Raw genomic sequence first — 14,352 nt, forward strand, 5'->3', positions numbered from 1 at the left:
TTTCTTAATGCCTGAAATTTTGACACTTGCTCACACCATCTTTTTTTAAAAGCAATGCACAGCGCACAGTCAAGTTAATTCATGAAAGCACACTAATTATTGACTGATTTGTGTTGCATAAGCATCTGATTAAGCACCTAATTAAACCTGTACCACTGTAAGTGGAAATGCATCAACACAGCTTAGCTCCAATGTGTTTAAATGTGAATGAAAAGTTTCGAAATTAAGTAAATGGTAGAATGGTTACTGGGGAAAATACACAGAAGTGCCTCTACCCAGTCCTGTTGACTTCTTGTCCCAACGCCCCATGAGTTCTGGCCTCCTGGTCAATTCAGCTCCCAGTCCCACATCAGCTGTGCCCTCTCCCAGCCTAACCCCTTTCTACTGCAGTTTTTCATCCCCCTTGTGCAGGCAGGGGGTTGGCGCTGCAGTCCCTAAAGCACCTGCTTTAATCACTGTCTCACGTACTGGGGGTATTTAGATTTCAGGGAACGATTTATCAGAGTTACTGACTCTGGGAGGTGGAAGAGAGGAGAGACTGAGAGGGAGTTTTCTCACCACACTCTGTAGGGCCATGTTCAACCCTGGTAGCCTCCATGTTACCTCATCCTCCACCCTCCCCCATGTGTCTCTGCTCATGTGTCAGAGTGTCACCTTCTAATCAGAGAACCATAGAATATCAGGGTTAGAGGGGACCTCAGGAGGTCATCTAGTCCAAACCCCCGCTCAAAGCAGGACCAATCCCCAATTAAATCACCCCAGCCAGGGCTTTGTCAAGCCTGACCTTAAAAACCTCTAAGGAAGGAGATTCTACCACCTCCCTAGGTAACCCATTCCAGTGTTTTACCACCCTCCTAGTAAAAAAGTTTTTCCTAATATCCAACCTAAACCTCCCCCACTGCAACTTGACACCATTACTCCTTGTCCTGTCATCTTCTACCACTGAGAATAGTCTAGAAGCATCCTCTTTGGAACCACCTCTCAGGTAGTTGAAAGCAGCTATCAAATCCCCCCTCATTCTTCTCTTCTGCAGACTAAACAATTCCAGTTCCCTCAGCTTCCCCTCATAAGTCATGCGTTCCAGACACCTAATCATTTTTGTTGCCCTTCGCTGGACTCTCTCCAATTTATCCACATCCTTCTTGAAGTGTGGGGCCCAAAACTGGACACAGTACTCCAGATGAGGCCTCACCAATGTCGAATAGAGGGGAACGATGACGTCCCACAATCTGCTCACTATGCCCCTACTTATACATCCCAAAATGCCATTGGCCTTCTTGGCAACAAGGGCACACTGCTGACTCATATCCAGCTTCTCGTCCACTGTCACCCCTAGGTCCTTTTCCCCAGAACTGCTGCCTAGTCATTCGCTCCCTAGTCTGTAGCTGTGCATTGGATTCTTCCGTCCTAAGTGCAGGACCCTGCACTTATCCTTATTGAACCTCATCAGATTTCTTTTGGCCCAATCCTCCAATTTGTCTAGGTCCCTCTGTATCCTATCCCTGCCCTCCAGCGTATCTACCACTCCTCCCAGTTTAGTATCATCCGCAAATTTGCTGAGTGCGCAATCCACACCATCCTCCAGATCATTTATGAAGATATTGAACAAAACTGGCCCCAGGACCGACCTTTGGGGCACTCCACCTGACACCGGCTGCCAACTAGACATGGAGCCATTGATCACTACCCGTTGAGCCCGACAATCTAGCCAACTTTCTACCCACCTTATGGTGCATTCATCCAGCCCATACTTCCTTAACTTGCTGACAAGAATACTGTGGGAGACCGTGTCAAAAGCTTTGCTAAAGTCAAGAAACAATGCATCCACTGCTTTCCCTTCATCCACAGAACCAGTAATCTCATCATAGAAAGCGATTAGATTAGTCAGGCATGACCTTCCCTTGGTGAATCCATGCTGACTGTTCCTGATCACTTTCCTCTCGTGTAAGTGCTTCAGGATTGATTCCTTGAGGACCTGCTCCATGATTTTTCCGGGGACTGAAGTGAGGCTGACTGGCCTGTAGTTCCCAGGATCCTCCTTCTTCCCTTTTTTAAAGATTGACACTACATTAGCCTTTTTCCAGTCATCCGGGACTTCCCCCGTTCGCCATGAGTTTTCAAAGATAATGGCCAATGGCTCTGCAATCACAGCCGCCAATTACTTTAGCACTCTCGGATGCAACTCGTCCGGCTCCATGGACTTGTGCACGTCCAGCTTTTCTAAATAGTCCCTAACCATCTCTTTCTCCACAGAGGGCTGGCCATCTACTCCCCATGTTGTGATGCCCAGTGCAGCAGTCTGGGAGCTGACCTTGTTCGTGAAGACAGAGGCAAAAAAATCATTGAGTACATTAGCTTTTTCCACATCCTCCGTCACTAGGTTGCCTCCCACATTTAGTAAGGGGCCCACACTTTCCTTGGCTTTCTTCTTGTTGCCAACATACCTGAACAAACCCTTCTTGTTACTCTTGACATCTCTTGCTAGCTGCAGCTCCAGGTGCGATTTGGCTCTCCTGATTTCATTCCTACATGCCCGAGCAATATTTTTATACTCTTCCCTGGTCATATGTCCAACCTTCCACTTCTTGTAAGCTTCTTTTTTATGTTTAAGATTCGCTAGGATTTCACCGTTAAGCCAAGCTGGTCGCCTGCCATATTTACTATTCTTTCGACACATCGGGATGGTTTGTCCCTGTAACCTCAACAGGGATTCCTTGAAATACAGCCAGCTCTCCTGGACTCCTTTCCCCTTCATGTTAGTCCCCCAGGGGATCCTACCCATCCGTTCCCTGAGGGAGTCAAAGTCTGCTTTCCTGAAGTCCAGGGTCCATATCCTGCTGCTTACCTTTCTTTCCTGTGTCAGGATCCTGAACTCAACCAACTCATGGTCACTGCCTCCCAGATTCCCGTCCACTTTTGCTTCCCCCACTAATTCTTCCCTGTTTGTGAGCATACCTTCACTAGGTATCGTTCTACCAGCTATGTGCCAAAATTCAAATGGTTCTGTTTATCTTTCATTCAGCTTTGCAATTATTAGACCCCATTTAAAAACTGGAACTGAAATAACCAAAGGAAGTTAAGAAAAGAGTGTCATCCGGCATAGGTGGGGTAAAACAATAAAGGGAAAGAGCTGGCTATGCAAAAAGAACATCCCAAACCATCAGAGCCCGAGGCCGCTGTCCAACTGAATCCACCCCAGCCAGGCCTATCAAACTGGGCCCCTGAGAAATCGTCAATCCCATCTGGAAGTGAATGCTGCGTGTTCCAGGTGGAGCTATGGTGTGTGCATCTGGTCTGCTGATGTGCTGCTTTGGTACAGAATGACCAAAGCCACAGGGAGCAGAGACATGGACTCCTTCAAAACAAAATCTCAGATACCCCTCCAGCATCCCCTACTCTCCACCAGCTCCACACACTCTGCCATCCCCTCCCCCACCTCCACATGGCCATTCTCAGCCTATTCCTAACAGTTTCTTCTGGCCTTCAGCACTATAAATAAATAAAACATGGTGTTAGAAAAGGTAGCTCCTGCCAGAGAAACCTGACCTCCTTCTGTGAGAAGGTAACTAATTTTTTGGACTAAGGAAATGCAGTAGCTCTAATCTACCTGGATGTCAGTAAGTTCCACATGGGAAACTATTTGTTAAATTGGAGAAGATGGGGATTAATATGAGAACTGAAAGGTCGATAAGGAATTGGTTACAGGGGAGACTACAAGGGGTCATACTGAATGGTGAGTTGTCAGGCTGGAGGGGGGTTACTAGTGGAGTTCCTCATATCAGTCCTGGGACCAATCTTATTCAACATTTTTATTAGTGACCTTGGCACAAAAAGTAGGAGTGTGACAGAAACCTGGGAGGTATTGCCAATATGGAGGACGGGAAAATCATCCAAGAAGATCTGCATGACCTTGAAAGCTGGAGTAAAAGAAATGGGATGAAAATTAATAGTGCAATAATTTTTGCAATAAGCAGTAAGTTAGTATTGTTATACAAGGCACCAACGAGATCTCATCTGAAATACTGCGGGCCATTCTGGTCTCCCATGTTTAAGAAAGATGAATTCAAAGTGGAACAGGTGCAGAGAAGGGCTACTAGGATGATCTGAGGAATGGAAAATCTGCCTTACGAGAGGAGACTCAAACAGCTTGGCTTGTTTAGCCTAACCAAAAGAAGGCTGAAGAGAGAAAGGATTGCTCTCTATAAATACATCAGAGGAAAAACACCAGGGACGGAGAGGAGTTTAGGTTAAGCACCAATGGCGGCACTGGAACAAATGGATATTGGCCATCAATAAGTTTTGGCTTGAAATTAGGCGAAGGTTTCTAACCATCAGAGTGAAGTTTTGGAACAGCCTTCCAAGGGAAGCAGTGGGGGCAAAAAACCTAACTACCTTCAAGACTGAGCTCGATACCTTTCTGGAGGGATTGGTAGGATGGGACTGCCTACAATGGCATGTAGTCAATCCCCAGAGCTAAGGTAGTTCAGCTCTGGAATAGTCTTACAAGGGTGGCTGTGGAGTCTCTTTCTCTGGAAGTTTCCAAGAACAGGCAGGACAAACCTCTGTCAGAGATAATCTACATATACTTGGTTCTGCCTCAGCAGAGAGAGCACCGGACTTGATAACTTCTTGAGGTCTTTTCCAGCCCTACATTTCTATGATGCTATGCAATATATACATATAAAACACAACATACAGAAAAATCCCCACCACAACATAATGTCAGGCAATTCAGAAAAACAATAACAAAAAACTGCACTCCACAGCATAAAATGACAACACAAAGCAGAAGAAAGCCACACAATGCAAACTAACACACCCTAAAGTACACAATGGAAAAGAGCTCGACTCAAACCAACACAACACAGGCACCAAACAAGCTGAGGCAAAACAATACACCATAAAACTATGCAACACAACATGGTGCATCACAGTTCCAAATGGCACCCTGCAAAACAGCTCAGCGTAGAACATGACACAGCACAAGACAGAATTATTTCAATGTAGGCTTGGAAGGGATCTTGGGAGGTCATCTACTCAAGTCTCCTGTGATGAGGCAGGACCAAGTATCACTAGATCAGGGGTGGGCAAACTTTTTGGCCCGAGGGCCACATCATGGTTGCACAACTGTACAGAGGGCCCACTTGCTACTGCCCCCCTCAGAACTCCCAACCCGTTCAACCCCCCCTGCTCCTTGACCCCTGACCACCCCCTCCCAGGACCCCACCCCCATCCATTCCCCCTTCTCCCTGTCCCCTGACTGCCCTGACCCCTCCACATCCCCGCCCCCGACAGACTCCCACACCTATCCAACATTCCCTGTCCCCTGACCGCCCCCCCAAGAACCTCCGCCCCACCCAACCACACCCTGCTCCCTGTCCCCTCACTGCCCCCCAGAACCTCCTGCCCTTTATTCAACCCCCTGCTCCCCACCCTTACCATACCACTCAGAGCAGCTGGAGCTCATAGCCCCACCACCCGGCCAGAACCAGCCACACCACCATGCTGCCCGGCAGGAGCAGCGGGCCAGAGCACTGACAGCGTGGCAAACTGAGGCTGCGGTGAATGGGAGACAGCATGGGAGGGGCCAGGAGCTATCCTTCCTGGCCAGGAACTCAAGGGCTGGGCAGGACAGTCCCACGGGCCGTACTTTGCCCACCTCTGCCCTCGACATTCCCAGACTGGTGTACCTCTAATCCTGATCTTAAAAACCTCCAATGAAGGAAATGCCACAGCCTCCCTTGGAAGCCAATGCAATACAAACACAGGCCACAACAACGCTGTACACACACAAGCTGGGCTTGGGGTTAAGGGGAGACACAAGAATTCAAACAATTTGGGTTCAGGTCCCAGTTTTGCCCCAAACTCTCAATGCAAACTTGAGCAAATTACTTCAGCTCTCTGAGCTTCAGTTTCCCCATTTGTAAAATGGAGAGTAGCCTCCCACCATTTGCCTATTTAGCCTTTGAGGTTTTTGCGGCAAGGACTCTCTGTCACTGTGGGCATGTCTACACTGCAGTTAGACACCGGCGGTTGGCCCGTGCCCGCTGACATGGGCTCACATGGCTCAGGCTGTGGGGCTGTTTAATTGTGGTGTAGATGTTCTGGCTTGGGATGCAGTCCAAGGTCTGGCACCCTCCCACCTCGCAGGGTCCTATAGCCTGGCTCCAGCCCAGGCCCAGACATCTACACTGGAATTAAACAGCCCCTTTGCCCGAGCCCTGTGAGCCTGAGTCAGCTGGCATAGGCCAGCTGGAGGGTTTTAATGGCAGTGTAGACATACCCTTGGTGTCTGTTCAGCCCCTGTCACAATGGGGACCCTGATCTTTGTCAGTGTCTATGCAGAGCACTGCACAACAAGGGGCCTGACCTCAGTCGGGGGCTCTGCAACTCCCGGCATTACAGGATCCCCGATTTTGTTTGGGGTCCCTGCAGCACCTGGCAAAATGTGGGGGCAGGATCTCTGTCAGGGTCTGTACAGTGCCCAGTGTTTGGGCATGATCTTGGTCGGGGATCAGTGCAGTGCCGGGCCCAACGGGGACACGGGTCTCAGTCGAGGTCTCTGAAGTGCCCAGCACAATGGAGGAAGCAATCTGGGCAGCAGTCGTGCGCTGCCTGGCACAAGGGGGGCCATGATCTTGGTCCAGGTCTCAGTTTTACCTGGCATAATGGGGGGCCTTATGTCAGCTGGGGTCTCTACAGTGCCCAGCACAACAGGGGCACAGATCTCAGCTGGGGTCTCCACAGCACTTGTCACAACAGTGGGGTCTGACCTCTGCTGGGGTCTCTCCAGTGCCTGGCAGAACAGGGACCCAGATCTCAGTCAGGGTTACTGTAGCACCCAGCACAACAAGGTCCCTGCTCTCTGTAGGGGTCTGTGCAGTGCCTGGCATAACAAGTGCCCTAAACTTGGCCAGGGTTTGTGCAGTAACCAACATACTGGGGGACCTGATCTCAGGCAAGGCCTGAGCCACGCTCAGTATGATAAGAGCCCTGATCTCAGTCAGACACCTGGAGAGTAAAGCAGAAAGATTTTCAAGAATTTAATATCAGTATTTCAGAACTGAGGAAAAAATGGGGCACAAACTAAATATTTGCGAATACTAGAGAGAAGCACCAACATCTGGGGAGATTTTATGTCACCATTCAACAGTTCAAGAGAAAGGAGGGGAAATTTGAGGGGATTATACAGTGATATTCAATCAACAACAGAGTGGGATGGATTCTTCTTGCCTCACATTCACATGGCCGGCAGGGACCCCTGGGTGATGTGGCTTGCACAGGGGAAAGGAGTGGGGCTGGAGTCAGAAGGTCACTGGCTGTGGGGAGGGGCTGGCAGTGGGGTCTGGCAATGTGACTAGCAGGCGTCGGGGCTGGGGGGACGGGGACTGCTGGGTTGGGCAGGGTGGGGGCAGGGAAGTAGCGGGGGCTGGGAAACCAAGGACTGGGCCGTCTCCATGGGGGGGGCACTTGCTCCTCCCTCCCCTTCCTGGCCCCCCCCCAGCCCAGCCCAGCCCAGTCCCTGTCTCGGGGCTCTGCCCCCCTCTGCCCGTTTCAGAAATCACTCCGGGGAACGATTCCCCCCTAAACCAGGACAAGTCACTGCAGGTAAAGTGGGGGGGACACACCCCAACGCTGTGATTTGAACTGGCCACGGGCGAAGTGGGGAGGAAACGGGGTCCGGGGGGGGCAGAGCCCGTCTCAGGGAGGTGGGGGAAGGGGGGGGTCACCCGGGCTGCTGCTCATCGCTGATGGGAGACGAAGGGGGCAGGGCGGGAGCGGGGGGAGCCCCGGGAGGGGGCAGCGGTAAATCCGAGGGGATCAGAGAATCATAGAATATCAGGGTTGGAAGGGACCCCAGAAGGTCATCTAGTCCAACCCCCTGCTCGAAGCAGGACCCATCCCCAATTAAATCATCCCAGCCAGGGCTTTGTCAAGCCTGACCTTAAAAACCTCTAAGGAAGGAGATTCCACCACCTCCCTAGGTAACCCATTCCAGTGTTTCACCACCCTCCTAGTGAAAAAGTTTTTCCTAATATCCAACCTAAACCTCCCCCACTGCAACTTGAGACCATTACTCCTCGTTCTGTCATCTGCTACCATTGAGAACAGTCTAGAGCCATCCTCTTTGGAACCCCCTTTCAGGTAGTTGAAAGCAGCTATCAAATCCCCCCTCATTCTTCTCTTCTGCAGGCTAAACAATCCCAGCTCCCTCAGCCTCTCCTCATAAGTCATGTGTTCCAGACCCCTAATCATTTTTGTTGCCCTTCACCGGACTCTCTCCAATTTATCCACATCCTTCTTGAAGTGTGGGGCCCAAAACTGGACACAGTACTCCAGATGAGGCCTCACCAATGTCGAATAGAGGGGAACGATCACGTCCCTCGATCTGCTCGCTATGCCCCTACTTATACATCCCAAAATGCCATTGGCCTTCTTGGCAACAAGGGCACACTGCTGACTCATATCCAGCTTCTCGTCCACTGTCACCCCTAGGTCCTTTTCCGCAGAACTGCTGCCTAGCCATTCGGTCCCTAGTCTGTAGCTGTGGATCTCAGCCCCCCCCTTTCCCTCTCCGCCCCTCGGGGGGCCCCGGCTCTTCTCCCCCCCCCCGGCCATGTCCGGGCTGCGCCGACATTTTCCCTCCACCCCTTTCCCCAGGTCTCCCCCCCCCGCCCGGCCCCACGCAGGGACCCCGGGGGGGGCTGGTCCCCCCCCGCCGGACACTGGGGCAGCGTCACCGCCCGGCCCCGGGGCTCGCTCCGGTACCTGGAGGCTGCAGCTCCGCGGGGGGGCGGGCGGAGCCCGGGGCTGCCGGAACCTAAAGCCAGGGGGGGGGGCCCCACGTGCCCGGCGCCCTGGGAAATGCAGCCTGTGTGAGGTCAGCCCCAGCCCCAGCCCCAGCCCCGCCCCCGCCCGATGTGCGCGTGCGCATGCGCAGAGCCGGGAAGCACGACGGGGTAGAGACAGGTTTCAGAGGAACAGCCGTGTTAGTCTGTATTCACAAAAAGAAAAGGAGTACTTGTGGCACCTTAGAGACTAACCAATTTATTTGAGCATGAGCTTTCGTGAGCCACAGCTCACTTCATCAGATGTGTACCGTGGAAACTGCAGCAGACTTTATATACACACAGAGAATATGAAACAATACCTCCTCCCACCCCACTGTCCTGCTGGTAATAGCTTATCTAAAGTGATCAACAGGTGGGCCATTTCCAGCACAAATCCAGGTTTTCTCACCCTCCACCCCCCCACACAAATTCACTCTCCTGCTGGTGCTAGCCCATCCAAAGTGACAACTCTTTACATAATCAAGTCGACGAACCCCTCCTCCGCCTCCGGGAGAGGCTCCAACTGCCCCGCACGAGCCAGGCAGAGCCGCAGCGCCGCGCGCGCGCTCGGAGCCCGCCTCTTTAGCCCCTCCGCCGCACGTCACTTCCGCTGCCGGGAGAGTCAGGAACTACATCTCCCAGCCTGCTCCGGGGGGCGCTTCCTCCCTCTCCAGCCCAGGTAAGGGAGGGCCCCGGGGTCAGCCTGACTCTCCCCGAGCCTCTGCGGGGGGAGCCGGGGAGCGCGGGCCGGGGCTGCTCGCTGGGCGGCCGGAGCCTCAGCCCCGGGGCCTCCGGCCCGGCTGCTCTCCGGGGCCCGGGCAGCGCCCCTAGGACCGGCCCCGCCCCGGGTCCCCCCGCCCCGCCCCGCTTGGCCAGCGCCGGGGCCCCTGTTCCAGAACTGAACTAGCCTTCGTTACAGCTCAGTCACAGGGCTGGCTCAGATTCAGTTTGTGATCCACTGTAACCCCCAGATCCTCTTAAGTAGTACTGCTCCCACCTTTTCTCCGATTCTTGAACATGGATATAAAGTGTTTGCAAATGTTGCCCCATTCCTCTCTATTCATTTATCAAATATTGATGTGAAATACACACAGATTTTACCTCATATCAACAGCTGATATAAAATCCCTCTGATTTTCCACTTTCCCCTCTATAATTTGCATAATGGATCCAAAATGCCTCCAGTTTGCACCCTTTTTCTTTCATTTCAGAACATTGATCTCAAAACTCAGGTTTTCCTCTTCTGTGTTATCAAATGTCAATTAGAAATCCTCTTGGGTTTGGGGCTGTTCCCCATGTTTCTAAATCCCAGCAACTTCTCCTTCCTTGGAGGGAACCTCTGGCCCTGAGTCGTTCTTCATCCTGGAGGTTGCAGGGGGTTAAATTGCCCAGTGATCACCTTTCCCCTCCCCTTTGAGAATCATTTGTTCCCCGCTGTATCTCTGTTAAAAGGTTTGCTGATGAAAGAGACCAGCATATCTTTAATACACATCAAAGCCAGAGGCCTCCCCCTGTCTGGGGGATCAGTGGTTCCCAGCTGGTACCAGGAGAGTTGGTTGGACCCTTTTCTTTTCTCCAGCTGGCACAGGATGAGGAGGTCACTCTGGGTGCAGCGTGGGTCTAGAAGTATCCCACACAGCATGACAAATGGTCTCTGTAAGAGACCTCTGTAAGAGGTTGGGGGCTGGGTCCCAGGGAATATCTGGTGAGATCCTGGCTGGGGGTTTGGATACTGGGGGGGTGTCTGGGGGCTGCTACTAACCATGCTCCTTCTCCCTGATCAGCTTGTGCCAGAATCCTGGCTCCAAGCATTGCCCAACGTTCCCCGGCCATGCCCAGTCACAGTGATAACTTTCTATCCACTTATCAAACACAGATTTTGCTTTTCTCCTCTCTTGAAAACTGCAGGAACTTCCGGTACTGTTGCGAAAATTCGTGCCCCTAGTCCTTGTCCTAGATCCGGGGGGGTGAGGGAGGTGGGAAGGCGATTAGCATTGCCACACAATGATCTCTTCCACAGCGTTCTGGACTCATTCTTTCTGAAATCTGGTTTCATTGAGACCATTGATAATCCAGAGTCACTGCATGGAAAGACAAGGAGTGACTCCAGATGAACAGTGGGGCAAATGAGATTAGCAAGTCTCCCTGTGAGGAAGTGCTCTCATTAGCTGCTCTCCCCAGAGAGCTAAAGGAGGGAAGGCTGCTGAAACGCTCTGTCCCGCTCTGCTCATGATATTGGGGTTCAGCTTCCTGGGTCAGACGCTGCAGCCTCTATTGTGATCTGGGAGACCAGGCTTAGCAGCTGCTGCTCCCCCAGTGGGGCTTCTGTGCTGGAAAGTGACCTTAATTAAAGCTCATTCTCTGCGGGCCCAGGTGATGACTTTCTCCAGATGGTACTAGCCCTATAGGCCCTATTAATACTAAATTCTGAGCCAGAGACTCCAGGTAACTAAAAGAAACCAAGGGAAAATGTTGGGGTCTGGCATTAAAATGACTCTACAGAAACAGCGCCCCCCCCCCCCATTTCTCCTCCCATTAGCAATTGCAGGAGCAAATCCAGGGGTGAAAGTAACGGTACGCTGGAGTCCTGAGTGGGGCATGGCCTCAACTGGAAGAAGTGGGGCCTTTAAATCAAGACCAAGATTTAAAGGCCCCGGGGCTCCAGCTGTGGCTGGGAGCCCCAGGGTCTTTAAATCACCCAGGAGCTACCAGCTGCAGAGGCGGTTGAGAGCCCCGGGGCTCAGGGGCGAATTAAAGGGCCCGGGGCTCCAGCCACCGCAGAGCTCTGGGCCCTTTAAACCACCACAGGAGCCCTGCCACCGCTACCCTGGGGATCCAGCAGCAGGGCTTGGGGGGCGCTTTAAAGGGTTCCCATCCACTTTTGCTTCCTCTACTAATTCTTCCCTGTTGGTGAGCAGGGTTCTCCACACCCAGGGATTTTCCTACTTCTTTCTATTACACTGGACTCACTAGATTCCTTAGTACATAAGAACGGCCAGATTGGGTCAGACCAAAGGTCCATCTAGCCTAGTGTCCTGTCTTCCAACAGTGACCAATGCCAGGTGCCCCAGAGGGAATGAACAGCACAGGTCATCATCAAGTGATCTATCTCCTGTCACCCATTCCCAGCTTATGGAAAACAGAGTTTAGGGACACTAACCCTGCCCATCCTCAAAAATAGCTTTTGATGTACCTATCCTCTGTGAATTTATCATATTCTGTTTTTGAACTCTGTTATAGTCTTGGCCTTCACAACGTCCTTTGGAAAAGAATTCCACAGGTTGACCATGGGTTGTATGAAGAAATACTTCCCTTTGTTTGTTTTAAACCTGCTGCCTATTAATTTCATTGGGTGATACCTAGTCCTTGTGTTATGAGAAGGAGTAAATAACACTTCCTTCTTTACTTTCTCCACACCCGTCATGATTTGATAGACCTCTCTCATATGCCCCCTTCATCTCTTTTCCAAGCTGAAAAGTCCCTGTCTTTTTCATCTCTCCTCATACAGAACCTGTTTCATACTCCTAGTTTTGTGTGTTTGTTTGTTTTGTTGGCCATTCTCTGAACATTTTCCAATTCCAATATATCTTTTTTGAGATGGGGTGACCGTGTCTGCACACAGTGTTCAAGATGTGGGTGTACCATGGACTTGTATAGAGGCAATATGATATTTTCTGGCTTATTATCCATCCCTTTCTTAATGATTCCCAACATTCTGTTCGCTTTTTGACTGCCTCTGCACATTGAGTGGATGTTTTCAGAGAACTATCCACAGTGACTCCAAGATCCCTCTCTTCAGTGGAAACAGCTAATTTAGATCCCATCATTTTATATGTATAGTTGAGATTATGTTTCCCAATGGGCTGCAATATGTGCTATCCGGACATCTAGGACTGCTGAGATCCTGCATTCAGTAATATCCCTGCCCTTCCTGTTCCCTTTCTCCACTGAACCCCACCAGCCCATGTTTACTGTTCACAACTTCCCCAGAACTCTCTCATTGTCTCTGGACCTCTCTGTCAGCAAGAAGCAGTGCCAGGGCAACTTGCCCTCTATCTGGAGTCTTCAATTTCTGGGACATGGATTTACTTTCTGTGTGTTTTACGAGACTCTTTGAAATTGAGTGTCTGTGACATTAACCACAGTACAATCTGTACTGGTGAACTGCTGTGTCTCCTCAGTTCCCCAAGCTGGGGTGCCTTTTACACTGCTTTAATGTGAGAACAGCCACTCCTGAGGTAATGAGGCATAAAAGTCAGAATTGTTTACAAAAGGAATGCAAGATAAAACACGAACTAACATGTAACTTAACAAGGTAAAACGGATTCAAAGCCAATGTTTTTCTCACTATATGCTGAGACAGGCTGACTTTTCTTTCAGCCAGGACTCCCCCTAACCCACCCCTGCCACCCAAGTTCAGTTCTTCAGGAATTGTCATGAGCAGAGGGAAAGGGGGGAGAGAGAGTCTCAAGCATTTTCCTCCCCTCTTTTTATAATTCAGTCCTTTGTACTAGAAACAACTTCAGTTCTCAGTTGAGTAATGGTGACAGGCTGTCTGTTGTAGATATGAGCTTCAAATGGTCCCTGTGATGGAATGTAAATGTCTTCTTCACACCTTCTCCCTGCCGGAGAATGGCTGTTTGACCAGCTGTTTGCCTTGCTGTCTCTGAGGAACTGGTCTGTGGTGTTCTCCAGCATTGTAACTTTTTCAGTAATATCACACAGTAAAACCTCATAACTTTACATACAGTGTTGCTACACATTTTAACAGGAGGATAATAGTCAGTAGATTATGCATTTTCAAATGATACCTCACAAGCCAGAATATGTACAAAATTGGTCATAATTTTCTAGAAGAGTGAACATAGGGGTACAGACTGACACAGCCTCTGTCTGTGTGTGTTCCCAGCAGGTATTTCAATCCCTCATAAGCAGAGTGTTTGGCATCTTCAAGGACATGTGGAGCTGGTCCTGGTTTACTAAGTGTGACACCGTATGGAATTGTGAGACACTTTATTTTTATTATTATTTTTATTATTAATACCAATATGATAAAATTGCAATGAATCGCACTAGATATGCCATGTAAGGTGTCAGTGAAAATGTTATGATTTTCCAAGTATTATAATTTTGTTTCTATGTTTGTATCACCTTTGTATTGTAAATTATAGAAATGTAGGGTATACATGTATTTCCAGACTTGTGCAGCATTTCTGGGTGACACACCCAGACATATTGGCATCAGTACTGCCTAGCCTGTTCGATGGCCCATCCAGGGTCATCATCTGTACAATGAACCCATGGAAAGTACTAATGGGAAATATCTATTGAGTCAGCAAAACATACAGGGTTATGCCTGTGTACTGAGAACTCCAAGGCTTTTCCATGCCATGTGCTGTGAAGCTTGTGTTTGGGACACAGGAAGTACAAGCCACATGACAAAAGGAATATAAAGGGCAGCTGAATCAACTCCATTTTGTCTTCAATCCCTCTTCCTACCTCTGGAGCAACTTTTCTACAA

The 14,352-nt window shown here is 50.2% G+C and overlaps 1 protein-coding gene and 1 long non-coding RNA gene across 2 annotated transcripts in view; one reads left to right on the forward strand and one right to left on the reverse strand.

Moving 5' to 3' along the window:
• The window catches only part of LOC125629204 (uncharacterized), a 570,105-nt gene that overhangs the window by 243,802 nt on the left and 311,951 nt on the right, over positions 1–14,352 (forward strand). The gene's annotated exons all lie outside the window — the stretch shown is intronic.
• On the reverse strand, positions 3,795–8,949 carry LOC142070379 (uncharacterized). The gene is made up of 2 exons (XR_012666341.1): positions 8,770–8,949; positions 3,795–3,917 (listed from the first exon to the last, which is right to left on the reverse strand). It is a non-coding gene; the product is annotated as an uncharacterized LOC142070379 (long non-coding RNA).

The sequence above is a fragment of the Caretta caretta genome, chromosome 28 (assembly GCF_965140235.1).
Source record: "Caretta caretta isolate rCarCar2 chromosome 28, rCarCar1.hap1, whole genome shotgun sequence".
NCBI lineage: Eukaryota > Metazoa > Chordata > Testudines > Cheloniidae > Caretta > Caretta caretta.